At 42.5% G+C, this 12,540-nt stretch overlaps 1 protein-coding gene across 1 annotated transcript in view; it reads right to left on the bottom strand.

Moving 5' to 3' along the window:
- The window catches only part of LOC106608528 (voltage-gated delayed rectifier potassium channel KCNH1), an 84,863-nt gene that overhangs the window by 10,396 nt on the left and 61,927 nt on the right, over positions 1-12,540 (bottom strand). The window lies entirely within an intron of this gene.

Raw genomic sequence — 12,540 nt, 5'->3', positions numbered from 1 at the left:
ATATTTAGGTGTATTTATGTTGATAGAGTACCTCACAAAGAAAATGTTGTCCCACAGATTGTGTTATTTAAACCAGGGGTATCAAACACATTTTTCCCTGGGAGCCGCATTCGGTCTTCACTCTAAGTCCGGAGAGCAGCACTGAAAATGTCTTATATTTCCTCACCCTCAAAATTAGCAAATAATTGTTTCTGGAATGTTCTATGCTCCTTGACTGTCTAGTTTTCATTTCAGTGATTATTAACAAGCTGGACACAGTCAAGAAAGCTCCCCCATAAATAAATACAAATAATGTTTTACTCAAGCCATTCGCAGGCCGGATTGGACCCCCCTCGCAGGTCGGTATCACACCACTGATTTAAACCATGATTGCACGACACATTTCAAGCGGCATAAGATTACCACAGTAAAGGCTTAATTGAATTTGTTTCCGAGGTGTGACATAGTCTCTTGAGAGATGAGGAACTGTTTCATCAAGATCACTGGTGTATTTACAGATAGGATAATTCAACCAAATCTTCATGACATAGTAGTCACATTACTGGTGATGTAAGCTAAGTCCCATTTAGCACCCCATTCCCTACATAGTGCACTAGTTTTGACCAGAGTCCTATGGGCCATGTTCCAAAATAGTGCACTAAATAGGAAATATGATCACATATGGGACGCAGACAAATTGTCCTCCCACCACTTCAAATCCTAGTCACCCTGACCGATATTCTATTAATGTTCTGACCCCTGTCATACCCTGCCCAGCTGCACGGCACGCTTGGCTCAGATTGAGTATCAAGTATGAGGGTTATAACTGTGCCTGAGAAGAGTAAGAGTACACATAGCTTTGTATTAGGGAAACTATGGATGGAGTGAAGAGGGAGCAGGCTGATTGTTTTGTGTGTGTGTGTGTGTGTGTGTGTGTGTGTGTGTGTGTGAACGAGGGAAGGAGAGAGAGATGAAATGGCATATACAGTATATTCGGGAAAGTATTCAGACCCCTTGACTTTTTCCACATTTTGTTACAGCCTTAGTTTAAAATTGATAAAATATTTTCTCATCAATCTACACACAATACCCCATAATGACAAAGCAAAAACAGGTCTTTAGACATTTTTTAAAAAGTAATAACATTTATGAAATATCACATTTACGCCTCCCGAGTGGCAGAGTGGTCTAAGGCACTGCATTGCTTTGGGGCGGCAGGTAGCCTAGTGGTTAGAGCGTTGGGCCACCGAAAGGTTTCTGGATCGAATCCCCGAGCTGACAAGGTAAAAATCTGCCCCTGAACAAGGCAGTTAACCCACTGTTCCCCATCATTGTAAATAAGAATTTGTTTTTAACTGACTTGCCTAGTTAAATAAAAACAATTTATTAAAAAAACAAAATCGCAGTGCTAGCTGTGCCACTAGATATTCTGGGTTCAAGTCCAGACTCTGTCGCAGCCGGGAGACCCATGGGGCAGCGCACAATTGTCTGGGTTAGGGGAGGGTTTGGCCGGCAGGGATGTCCTTGTCCCATTGCGCACTAACGATTCCTATGGCGGGCCGGGTGCAGTGCACCCTGACACGGTCGCCAGGTCTACTGTGTTTCCTCCGACACGTTGCGGCTGGCCTCTGGTTTAAGTGGGCATTGTGTCAAGAAGCAGTGCGGCTTGGCTGGGTTGTGTTTCGGAGGACGCGCGGCTCTCGACCTTCGCCTCTCTCGAGTCCGTATGGGAGTTGTAGAGATGAGACAAGACTGTAACTACCAATTGGATACCACGAAAAAGGGGGTAAATTTTTTTTTTTTAAATAAAATAATCATATTTACTTAATTATTCAGACCCTTTACTCAGTACCTTGTTGAAGCACCTTTGGCAGCGATTACAGCCTTGAGTCTTCTTGGGTAAGACCGCTACAAGTTTGGCACACCTGTATTTCTCCTAATTCTGCTAACTTTGGCTTTATTTTACAGAGTGAAGTTACCTCAGTTAGCAACCCTGTTTGTCATCAGCTAGCTACAGTACCTGTAGCGTACCCTGCACGCACTTAGTGCTGTTGGCTTGCTAGCTCCACTGCTTTAGCATCAAGCTAAGAGCAGGTTACCACTAGTTTTAGCTAATTCTAATCGTAGTCACTACCTCTCCGTCGGTCCCTACCATTTAAAGTCAACTAGCTGAACGGTTGAGTATCTTAGCTAGTTGTTTATCAGTGGCACACATGGTTTTTCGCGAGCAACCTCTGAGCTAAGCCCCATTTGGTTTGCTTGGCAAACTCGTGCTGTTTCTTCAAGTCTGTTACCCCACCATTGAAGCATCATCCTTTACATTCCCATGTAAAAGATACACCTAGCAGTGCTTTTCACCTCGAGTTGCTTTGTTTACACACGAGTCAGCACTTGGTATTAACAAGCACTTGGCTAGCTAGTTATCGTCACTCAGGTGGTGATAGCCAGCTAATTAGCTAGCATCCCTGTTTGCACTACTTTCACTATCCTGAAAATAGAGACTGCCTTTATTTCCCAGTCCCCTGGTAAATAAAGCTTTCTGTTTCTGCATACCTGGCTACCAGCTATCATTGCCATGTGTCTCGCCTGACTACTCCTTCAAGTTAGCAGTGCATGGAGTAGCTAGCTAGCTAGCCTTCCCCCCGGTAATTCCATCCACTTTCATCCATCCGGTCAAAACGATGTCATCAAGTGTACCGACCAAGGGAGAGCGAAAGCAGCACAAGCCTAGCGAAGCTTGCCCTGGCAACTGCGACCTGTACATATCCCAGTCTGACTCCCATCAACACGACCTGCCTCAGCGTGTACCATGCTTTGGCAGCTCTAATTGACCCTGCTAGCTGATGCCCCGCTGGGCCCCGAAGTCCTTAAACGTTGAGCAAGATACATGGAAAGTATTGCCCAGGCCTCGTTCTTACTCAAAGAAGTACATTTACACACACACACACACACACACACACACACACACACACACACACACACACACACACACACACACACACACACACACACACACACACACGCACACACTCACGACCTGATTTATTAATTAGATACAAATATAGACAACAACACTGGACGTACAGTATGCAAGAAAACATATTGCATCTAACTCTTTGTTGTTGCTTTCTGCTTTGTTGGTTTGCTTTATTATTTCATATCACCTCAAGGGAGGAACCGGTGCAAGGCTGTGTACAGAAAAGTCAAGACATGCCTTGCTGTGTGCAGAAGAGTCAGGACAACAGTGTTGTGGACAATGAAACATTGTGGCCTGAGGTATTAAGGAGTTAGTGTTGCACTTTTATCTTTAGCTTGCACTGTACACAGACAGAGTAACACACACACATCACCTCCTGCTATATTCCCAGAGGTTGTCAGAACCAGGTCTGCAAGTGAGGGTGTGCTAAAACCATAGCAGCAGAAGTGTCTGTGTGCTTGCGTGTGTGGGTGTTTGAGAGAGGGGGTCTGTTTGTGTTAGTGTGTGTGCTTGTGTGTTTTTGAACAGATGCTTGCTCAGTCAGTATATGCCAGGCTAAGAAGGAACTCCTATGACGCTGTCTGAAAGTTCATAACTCGCCTCTGGCTCAAGCCTTACTTTCTCATGGGAACGCTATGCTAACAAAGCCTTCTCCTGCCTCATAAGTCACTCAAGCTAACACCGACCAAATCCAGTGTGCTCAGTGATCTCTGAAAAACTTAGACAAAACAACTGCCATGGTCATTTAAGTACAGTTTATGTATATCATAATATAAAATGCAGCCACACTAGTAATACTGCACCCAAACCCAACTCATTCGAATGTGTAGAAGAACCCTAAAGGCAAATCAAGCAGTATAATTTTGATTCTCTTTGATAGATTAATGGGCATGGACGACACACGACTTCCTTGTATCCATGGCAATGACAACAGTGTATTCCATCTTCTAAAACTTGCCATCCACAGATGGGTCCACTCATACATAACATACCACAGAGTAGTTTGATGCTGTCGAGTATTCATGATGTCTTCAGAGGCTCATTAGCCATATTATATGCTTTGATGTGTGACACTAGTAATGTCTCCATGTCTTTGCCCTGAATGCTGTTACAAAGCAACGGGAGATACAAATGAGGACTGCATTCGCTGGGAGGTTTAACTTACACCATATCAATCTGTTGGACTAAAACCAAATGAGACATAGAGTATTTTGTATGACAACGTCAGTGTGATAGCTGAGCTTGATCCCAACAATGGAGTTCCTTTCTCTCTCCTCCCTCATTTGGCCTAACAGAGCCATTGGGAGTGGACTCTCTCTCTCTCTCTCTCTCTCTGCCTGTGTACAGTTTGTGTGGCTTTGTTGTCTAGCATGGCCTTTGGCTCTCTCTCATTCATGCTGACAGCAGTATAGAGAGAGCAGGGTGAAACACCACAATACCCCTCTACCACCCACCACCCCCTACCCAGACCACAGTACCTATCAACCACCTCCCACCCAGCACGCCCACTGCCCATATATCACTGCCTGACAAACACCATCTGAAGCTCTGTGGGAGCGCGTGCGCACGCACACACACACACACAGAATAAACCACTAAGCCCCTCTCAACTCAATCTAACACCCCCTACCCCTCATACTGTATATCCCGAATACCATCCACCCTGAGATCTGAATGCCCACTCCTCTCGCTAAAAACCCTACCCGCTGCATATGCTAGTGCTCCAAGCCCGGGTTCAAAGACGCTGAGGCGAGAGTGAAGATGTTGAGTGTTCCTGCCTGGACCAGCATGGGATAAGCACTAGCATTAGCATGAGTCGGGTCATCCTGGCCTGAAGATGTACAGGCAAGGGCAAGAGAAGGCAGTGGCAGAGTGTGTGAGTCTTTGCAATCGACTACCCTGCAGTTAGACTGTGCAGATTTACTGATCTACAAATCATGTTGCATCACAAACAACTACTCATTATATGATCAAGATTAGTGATTCTGCGCCACACCTTCCTCAAACTGATCCTCTCAAATGTCCTCTGTATCTTACACAGGTCGTGTCCCAAATGGCACCATATACTCTATAGATCTGTGGGTCCTGGTCAAATGCAGTGCACTATATAGGGAATAGTGTGCCATTTGGGATGCAATCACAGGCCTGATATTGCTCATGTATCCACTCACACAGAAGTTAATACTCTTCCCTACTGGTTAAGCTACTCTGCTGCTGTGACATTCCACACCAACCCTTCGTCATAAAGCTGTCTTTAAACTGACATGTTGTCTATGTAATTTAAAATGTGGTCCTTTGATTTCCCCCAAGGCAGAGCTGAACAGAGATCTGCCATTCACAAGAGCAGAAGTCCAAACTAGGGTTAAATAAAAGAAGGAACCCAGCGGGCAAAGCTTGTTGAATGACATCCACAACAAGGAGAGATGAGTGTGAGACTTTCTTTTTCATTTGAAATGACATCATTACAACCAGTTACCAGAATTAGTTTAAATCTGGTTGTATATCATGGCAACCCATTTATAGGTTGAAATCGGGTTGCAATGGCATAATAGCAACCAGTTTTTCCCCTGGGGAAGATAGCTAGGTGACAATATTGCAACCATAAATTTTATCCACCAACCTAATTGTGGAAGGATGTAATTTTCATTACTTCGGTTCATTCATTTTCCCTATAACTGTGACGGTGGACCAAGATTGATGGTCACAAATTGTCATCCTCCTCGGTCTCCTCAGAATTGGGCATTTTGCTTCGGTTCGCTTTTACCCAAACACTGCTGCTGATTGTAATTGCTTCTTGCATTGAAGCTTTATTGATGCTCTCCTCCACAGCCTCACATGCACACACAAGCACACACACTGGATTTGTCTTATTAAACTCATATCTCCTCATTCTGCCAGCCTGGTTGTTTACCTCCTGCAGCTCCTTCCCAGCTCTCTAGAATTTAATACATTTCTCAGAATGTTGTCTTTTTTTTGTGCAAAACATTATTGCTTTCCTGTTCCTTGGCCAACTTGAATGTCATTGAGAAATCATAGATTTCTATTATTTGAATTTCCATCTTAGTTGAATTGTTTTACCAGGTCAGGATGACTGAGTGGTTCTTGAAACAAACAAATCTTCTACTCACTCAGGCATGAGCAAACCTAAATGAAAAATATAAGGCCTATGTGATGTAGAAGTCCGCCGCGGGCAGAATTTGGTACTTTAACGCACGCAAACATTCATCACTCCTCCCTGCTCCATTATCAGATAAGTTAACAATGTGGGTCGACAGACAAGTTAACTTCTCTATCTTAGTACATACATTTCACACTTACGTCAGTAACCAGTTATGGTATAAAGAAATAAACAGACAAGTGTTCATATTTAATATAAGCAATATTTATTATACTTAGATGTTATGGATGAGCGCGTTGTTTGTTTGTTCTGTTCCTCTCTCCATCTCTGTAGTTTACGGGTATGCTGGATAAGGACGCGAGCTAAGGGAATTGGGTTGACTTTGTAGTGCCTGTCCCGAATGGCTAATTAATGTAAATGGGCATATTGAAAGACACTGTCAGTAATGATGTAATTTTGTAAATGTTATATTGTTTCATAAAAAACGTGTTGCAATGTATATACTTTAGTATGTTTAGTTAAATTTGAAAATGTAGGTTTGAATAGGTAATTGCTTAATTAATTAGTGTTAATTGTTCTGAGGGGAGGGGCTACCCCTACAAAAGGAGCCTCTCTTTCAGTTCATGGAGAGGCATTTTGGATTGAGCTGTGGATGGGGCAGCATTGTTTTTAGCTGTCCCATAAGGTATATGTTTGATGGCAGTACTGTTGTTTTTGTTCTGGAATCACTACGTAAATAAACACCCTTGCACAGAATAACTTTTTCGGCTCCGCCATCTTTTTATTTTGATAGAGGTTAGGTTTTCCAGTTGAGCCTTCTGGCCTACTCTACGTGACAGCCTAGCATATCTCTTTCTATATAGATATTGTGTTTCTCATCTCTAGTGTTGGAGGAGAAACATTTGAAATGTGCAGTAAGGATTTCGTCCCATTAAGGGACTTTGATTCTTAATCAAAAGCATCAAATAATATTTATATTCCAAGTTCCTGAATCCCAGAAAGATTTCTATTTTCTCTCCTTTAAATGCATTCTTGCTTGTCACTTTGGGTCTGATAAAAGCACTATAAAAAACATGTATTATTGATCTCTGAGCAAAAACCCTCTCTTAAATTATAATATGTGGAAATGCAAAATCCTCTCACGGAACTAACTGTAATGTACTTTGTAATATTATGTAAAACGCAAAAGATTCTCTCTCTGATTGTTAAAGTGTGTTTTATTTGTCAGCCTAAAAGCCTTCCGATCTGCGATTTGGAATTCATCAATAACATTATCTTTATCATTATAAATAGAAGTCTAAAAGTCTGACATTTAAGTGATTTCAACTGAATATATAATGGGGGTCAATGTTATCCTATTATGCATGTTCTTGTTTCGCACACTGATTTTATCAGACCCCACCCAGCAGGCAAAGCTGAGGCGCGTTCAGCAGGACACAACATTTTGGAACGTTCAGATAAAAATATGCTACACACAACAAACATGGCTCTCTGACATGTAGAGTAAGGAATCACATCAGCTCTGGTGATGGCATTTCAGTTCGTGGCCAGGTTGTAATGATCACAGAGATAATGTCCTGATACATTGTAAAAAATCTAAATAAAAAAACCCACTGAAATGTGTGTGCATATCGGAAGTTACCGTCTTCCAATTAATTTGGACTTATAACAACAGTTATGAATCATAATAAGATACATCTCTATGAGGAGTTGGATGCTGCTGGTGGTTGTCTCTCCAGTAAAGAACACACAACAGGCTGGTGATGAATATCCTTATGCTAGAGGACAACTCTGAGCATGCAATATATGCTCATCAACATCATCGCTCATACAGGTCACACACACATCCATAAACACTGTGGATGCACTGTTACATAACATAATGACAGATGATTCATCATCATCCACTTTAATTGAAATGAATCACCCTTCTTGGATTTCATGGTCGGCCCACAAACCTGGGTTGCATAAGAAACACTGGTGTGGCTCATGGAATTATAATTGTCACAACTATAGTCTTTCTGTCACGTCCTGGCCAGTATAAGGGTTAATTGTCATTGTAGTTTGGTCAGGACGTGGCAGAGGGTATTTGGTTTATGTGGTTCGGGTGGTGTTTTTGTAGTAAGGGCATTTGATTTAAGTATTCCAGGGTTTTTTGGGCACTGTTTGAGATTCATGTATTCTATGTTTAGTCTAGGTAGTCTGGTTCTATGTTTAGTTAATTAGGGTGGGGACTCTCAATTGAAGGCAGGTGTGGTCTATTTGCCTTTGATTGAGAGTCCCATATATTAGGGTGTGTTTGTCATTTGGGGGGGATTGTTCTTGCACTGCGTTTTTGTATGCCTGTTCCTGTCGTGTGTATTGTTTTTTTCTCCCCAATGGATGCTTTACTCCTTTTTTAAAAATTAAAATATGAGTATCCATATTCCCGCTGCAGTTTGGTCTATTCAACACGGCTCTTTTCGTGACACTTTCAATGGTATTGGTCTTTCCATTAGATTGCACAGCCCTGGAAAAACATTATTCCTTTGCTGATCCTTGCCAAATTCTAGTGGAGCAATCTAAGATATAACTTTTTCGTACTCTAAAAAAGTCAGAAATTCTACTTTATTAAAGTGATATCCCATGGATATACATACTACTATATTATTAGTGTATTATTATACCGGACAGTTTATTATGTACATCACCCAGTTGACGAAAATGGATTGCTCCTTCAGACAGTGAGTCACATGACCATGGCTTGCTATATAAAGCAGGCAGAAAGGCATCCAGTTACTGTTTGGTTGAACGTTAGAATGGGCAGAACAAGTGACCTAACTTGGAGCGTGGCATGATCGTCGGTGCCAGACACGCCAGATCCAGTATTATAGAAACGGCCACCCTCCTGAGCTTTTCACGCACGACAGTGTCTAGGGTTTCCCCAGAATGGAGCGACAAACAAAAAACATCCAATCAGCGGCAGTCCTGTGGATGAAAACAACTCGTTGATGAGAGAGGTCGAAAGAGAATGACAAGAATTGTGCAAGCTAACAGGCAGGCCACAAACAGACAGTCCCGTGTGGCTCAGTTGGTAGTGCATGGCACTTGCAATGCCAGGGTTGTGGGTTCGATTCCCAAGGGGTCCAGTATGGAAATGTATGCTCTCACTACTGTAAGTAGCTCTGAATAAGAGCGTCTGCTAAATGACTAAAATGTAAATAACGGTGCAGTACAACAGTGGTGTACAGAACGGCATCTCGGAACGCACAACTTATCGCAGCAGACAACCACACCGGGTTCCACTCCTACCAGCTAAGAAGAAGTGTCTCCAGTGGGCACACGATCACCAACACTGGACAATTGAGGAGTTCCTGTTGTGTCATGCCGATGGCAGAGTCACGATATGGCGTAAGCAGCATGAGTCCTTGGACCCATCCTACCTGGTGTCAACGGTACAGGCTGGATGGTGGTGCCATTGCGTCAGCATGGACCAACATCCCAGTGGAATGTTTCTGACTTGTAGAATCCACGCCCCGAAGAATGCAGACTGTTCTGGAATCAAAGAGGGGTCCGACACGGTATTATAGTAGATGGGTGTACCTAATTAACTAGCTGGTGAGAGTATATTAAATGTAGGCGTGATATCCTCTCTACCTCACATTACTCAGCATGCATCATTCTGTCAATGCTTATCTGTCCGTGCCACGCCCATGGACAGAAAATGGTCTGGTAGAAAGAGACATGTTTCTGATACGTCTGTACAGGCCTAGCTCCTAGTCGAGATTGATGTTGTTGGGAGGGAGGAGGTCTATCTTAATAAATCCCCAGTTTATTTAAGGTCTATAAATCTGCCCAGTGACCAGCCATTAAACACACTGCTGCGGGGAGAGGGAGACTTTCACTACAACTCTGACTCAACATCTTCTCTCAAGTCAAATCATTCCCCTTCTCTCCCATCTACAGCAACTAATACAGTTTTCCCCTTTTCCCCTCTCCTGTTCTATTAGTGAAGACATCAAAACTATGAAATAACACATATGGAATCATGTAGTAATCAAAAAAGTAGCCACCCTTTGCATTGATGACAGATTTGCACACTCTTGGCATTCTCTCAACCAGCTTCATGAGGTAGTCACCTGGACTGCATTTCAATTAACAGGTGTGCCTTGTTAATTTGTGGAATGTCTTTCCTTCTTAATGCGTTTGAGCCAATCAGTTGTGTTGTGACAAGGTAGGGGTGGTATACAGAAGATGGTCTTTTACCAAATAGGGCTAAGTCCATATTATGGGATGAACAGCTCAAATAAGCAAAGACAAACAACAGTCCATTACTTAAAGACATGAAGGTCAGTCAATGCGAAACATTAAGAACTTTTAAAGTTTCTTCAAGCGCAGTAGCAAAACCCATCAAGCACAATGATGAAACTGGGTCTCATGAGGACCGCCACAGGAAAGGAAGACACAGAGTTACCTCTGCTGCAGAGGATAAGTTCATCAGATTTACCAGCCTCAGAAATTGCAGCCCAAATAAATGCTTCACAGAGTTCAGGTAACAGACGCATCTCAACATCAACTGTTCAGAGGAGACTGCGTGAATCAGGCCTTCATGGTCGAATTGCTGCAAAGAAACTACTACTAAAGTGGGCTTAGTGGGACTATCATTTGTTTTTCAACAGGACAATGACCAAAAACACACCTCCAGGCTGTGTAAGGGCTAGCAAGTGAGTTAGGAAGGGTGACTATCTTTGTAGTGACTGGGTGTATTGATATTGAAATAAGAACTTTACCATGCTCAAAGGGCTGTTCAATGTATGCTTTTATTTATTTAAAACCCATCTACCAATAGGTGCCCTTCTTTGCGAGGCATTGGAAAACCTCGCTGGTCTTCGTGATTAAATCTGTGTTTGAAATACACAGTACTTTGTTGAAGCACCTTTGGCAGTGATTACAGCCTTGTGTCTTCTTGGGTAAGACTACAAGCTTTGCACACCTGTATTTGGGTAGTCTCTCCCTGGGGCAGGTTTTCATCAAGGATCTCTCTGTACTTTGCTCCGTTCATCTTTGCCTCTATCCTGATTAGTCTCCCAGTCCCTGCTGCTAAAAAACATCCCCACAGCATGATGCTGCCACCACAATGCTTCACCGTAGGGATGGTGACTGGTTTCCTCCAGACGTGACACTTGGCATTCAGGCCAAAGAGTTAAATCTTGGTTTCATCAGACCAGAGAATCTCATGGTCTGAGTCCTTTAGGTGCCTTTTGGCAAACTCCAAGCGGGCTGTGGCTTCCATCTGGCCACTCTACCATAGAGGCCTGATTGGTGTTGTGCTGCAGAGATGGTTGTCCTTCTGGAAGGTTCTCCACAGAGGAACTCTGGAGCTCTGTCAGAGTGACCATTGGGTTCTTGGTCACCTCCCTGACCAAGGCCCTTCTACCCCGAATGCTCAGTTTGGCCGGGTGGCCAGCTCTAGGAAGAGTCTTGGTTCTTCTAAACTTCTTCAATTTAAGAATGATGGAGGCCACTGTGTTCTTGGGGACCTTCAATGCTGCAGAATTTTTTTGGTACCCTTTCCAAGATCTATGCCTCGACACAATCCTTTCTCAGAGGTCTACGGACAATTCCTTCAACCTCATGGCTTGGTTTTTGCTCTGACATGCACAGTCAACTGTGGTAGCTTATATAGACAGGTGTGTGCCTTTCCAAATCATGTCCAATCAATTTAATTTACCACAGGTGGAATCCAATCAAGTTGTAGAAACATCTCAAGGATGATCAATGGAAACAGGATGCACCTGAGCTCAATTTCGAGTCTCATAGCAAAGGATCTGTATACTTATGTAAATAAGGTGTGTTTTTTTATTTGTAATAAATTTGCAAAAATTTCTAAAAAACGGTTTTCGCTTTGTGAGGAAAAAAGTAATTTAATAAATTTTAGAATAAGTCTAACGGCAAACAAAATGTGGAAAAAGGGAAGGGGTCTGAATACTTTCTGAACGCACTGTATATACATTATTTTAATAGCAGGACACTCTAAAGTCCATTATCCCTCTGAAGAGTATGAATTAGGCTGTTTGAGAAGGTTTGAATCCTAAGCAACCTGCCTACACATTTTAAGTACAATAAACCAACATAGCTACTTTAGTAGGTCAAAGCTGTGTGCTGGAAAACCTTGCTAGAGCATGGGTGGAGTAGGTAGTGGTGCTGCTCCTGTAAATTTCCTTTCTTTCTGGCTTCAGACCAATGCCTATATCTCACATAAAATGTAGTTTTTTGTTTTTATTTTCTATGGTTTTTGATTATTCCCTGATATAAATGGCTTCCCTTTTGCTTAAAGATTAATGTTAAATAATGTCTATTTCAGCTGCAATAGGGTTTTTGACTCACCAATTACACCAACTGTGCCAACTTTAATACAGCCTAACACAGCAATACAAATAAAGTAAAACTACTCAATAATGACAAATGGCAACAGAAATAATATAGT

Source organism: Salmo salar, chromosome 01, assembly GCF_965601325.2.
Source record: "Salmo salar chromosome 01, fSalSal1, whole genome shotgun sequence".
Lineage (NCBI taxonomy): Eukaryota > Metazoa > Chordata > Actinopteri > Salmoniformes > Salmonidae > Salmo > Salmo salar.
This window is presented reverse-complemented; position numbering and strand designations above follow the sequence as displayed.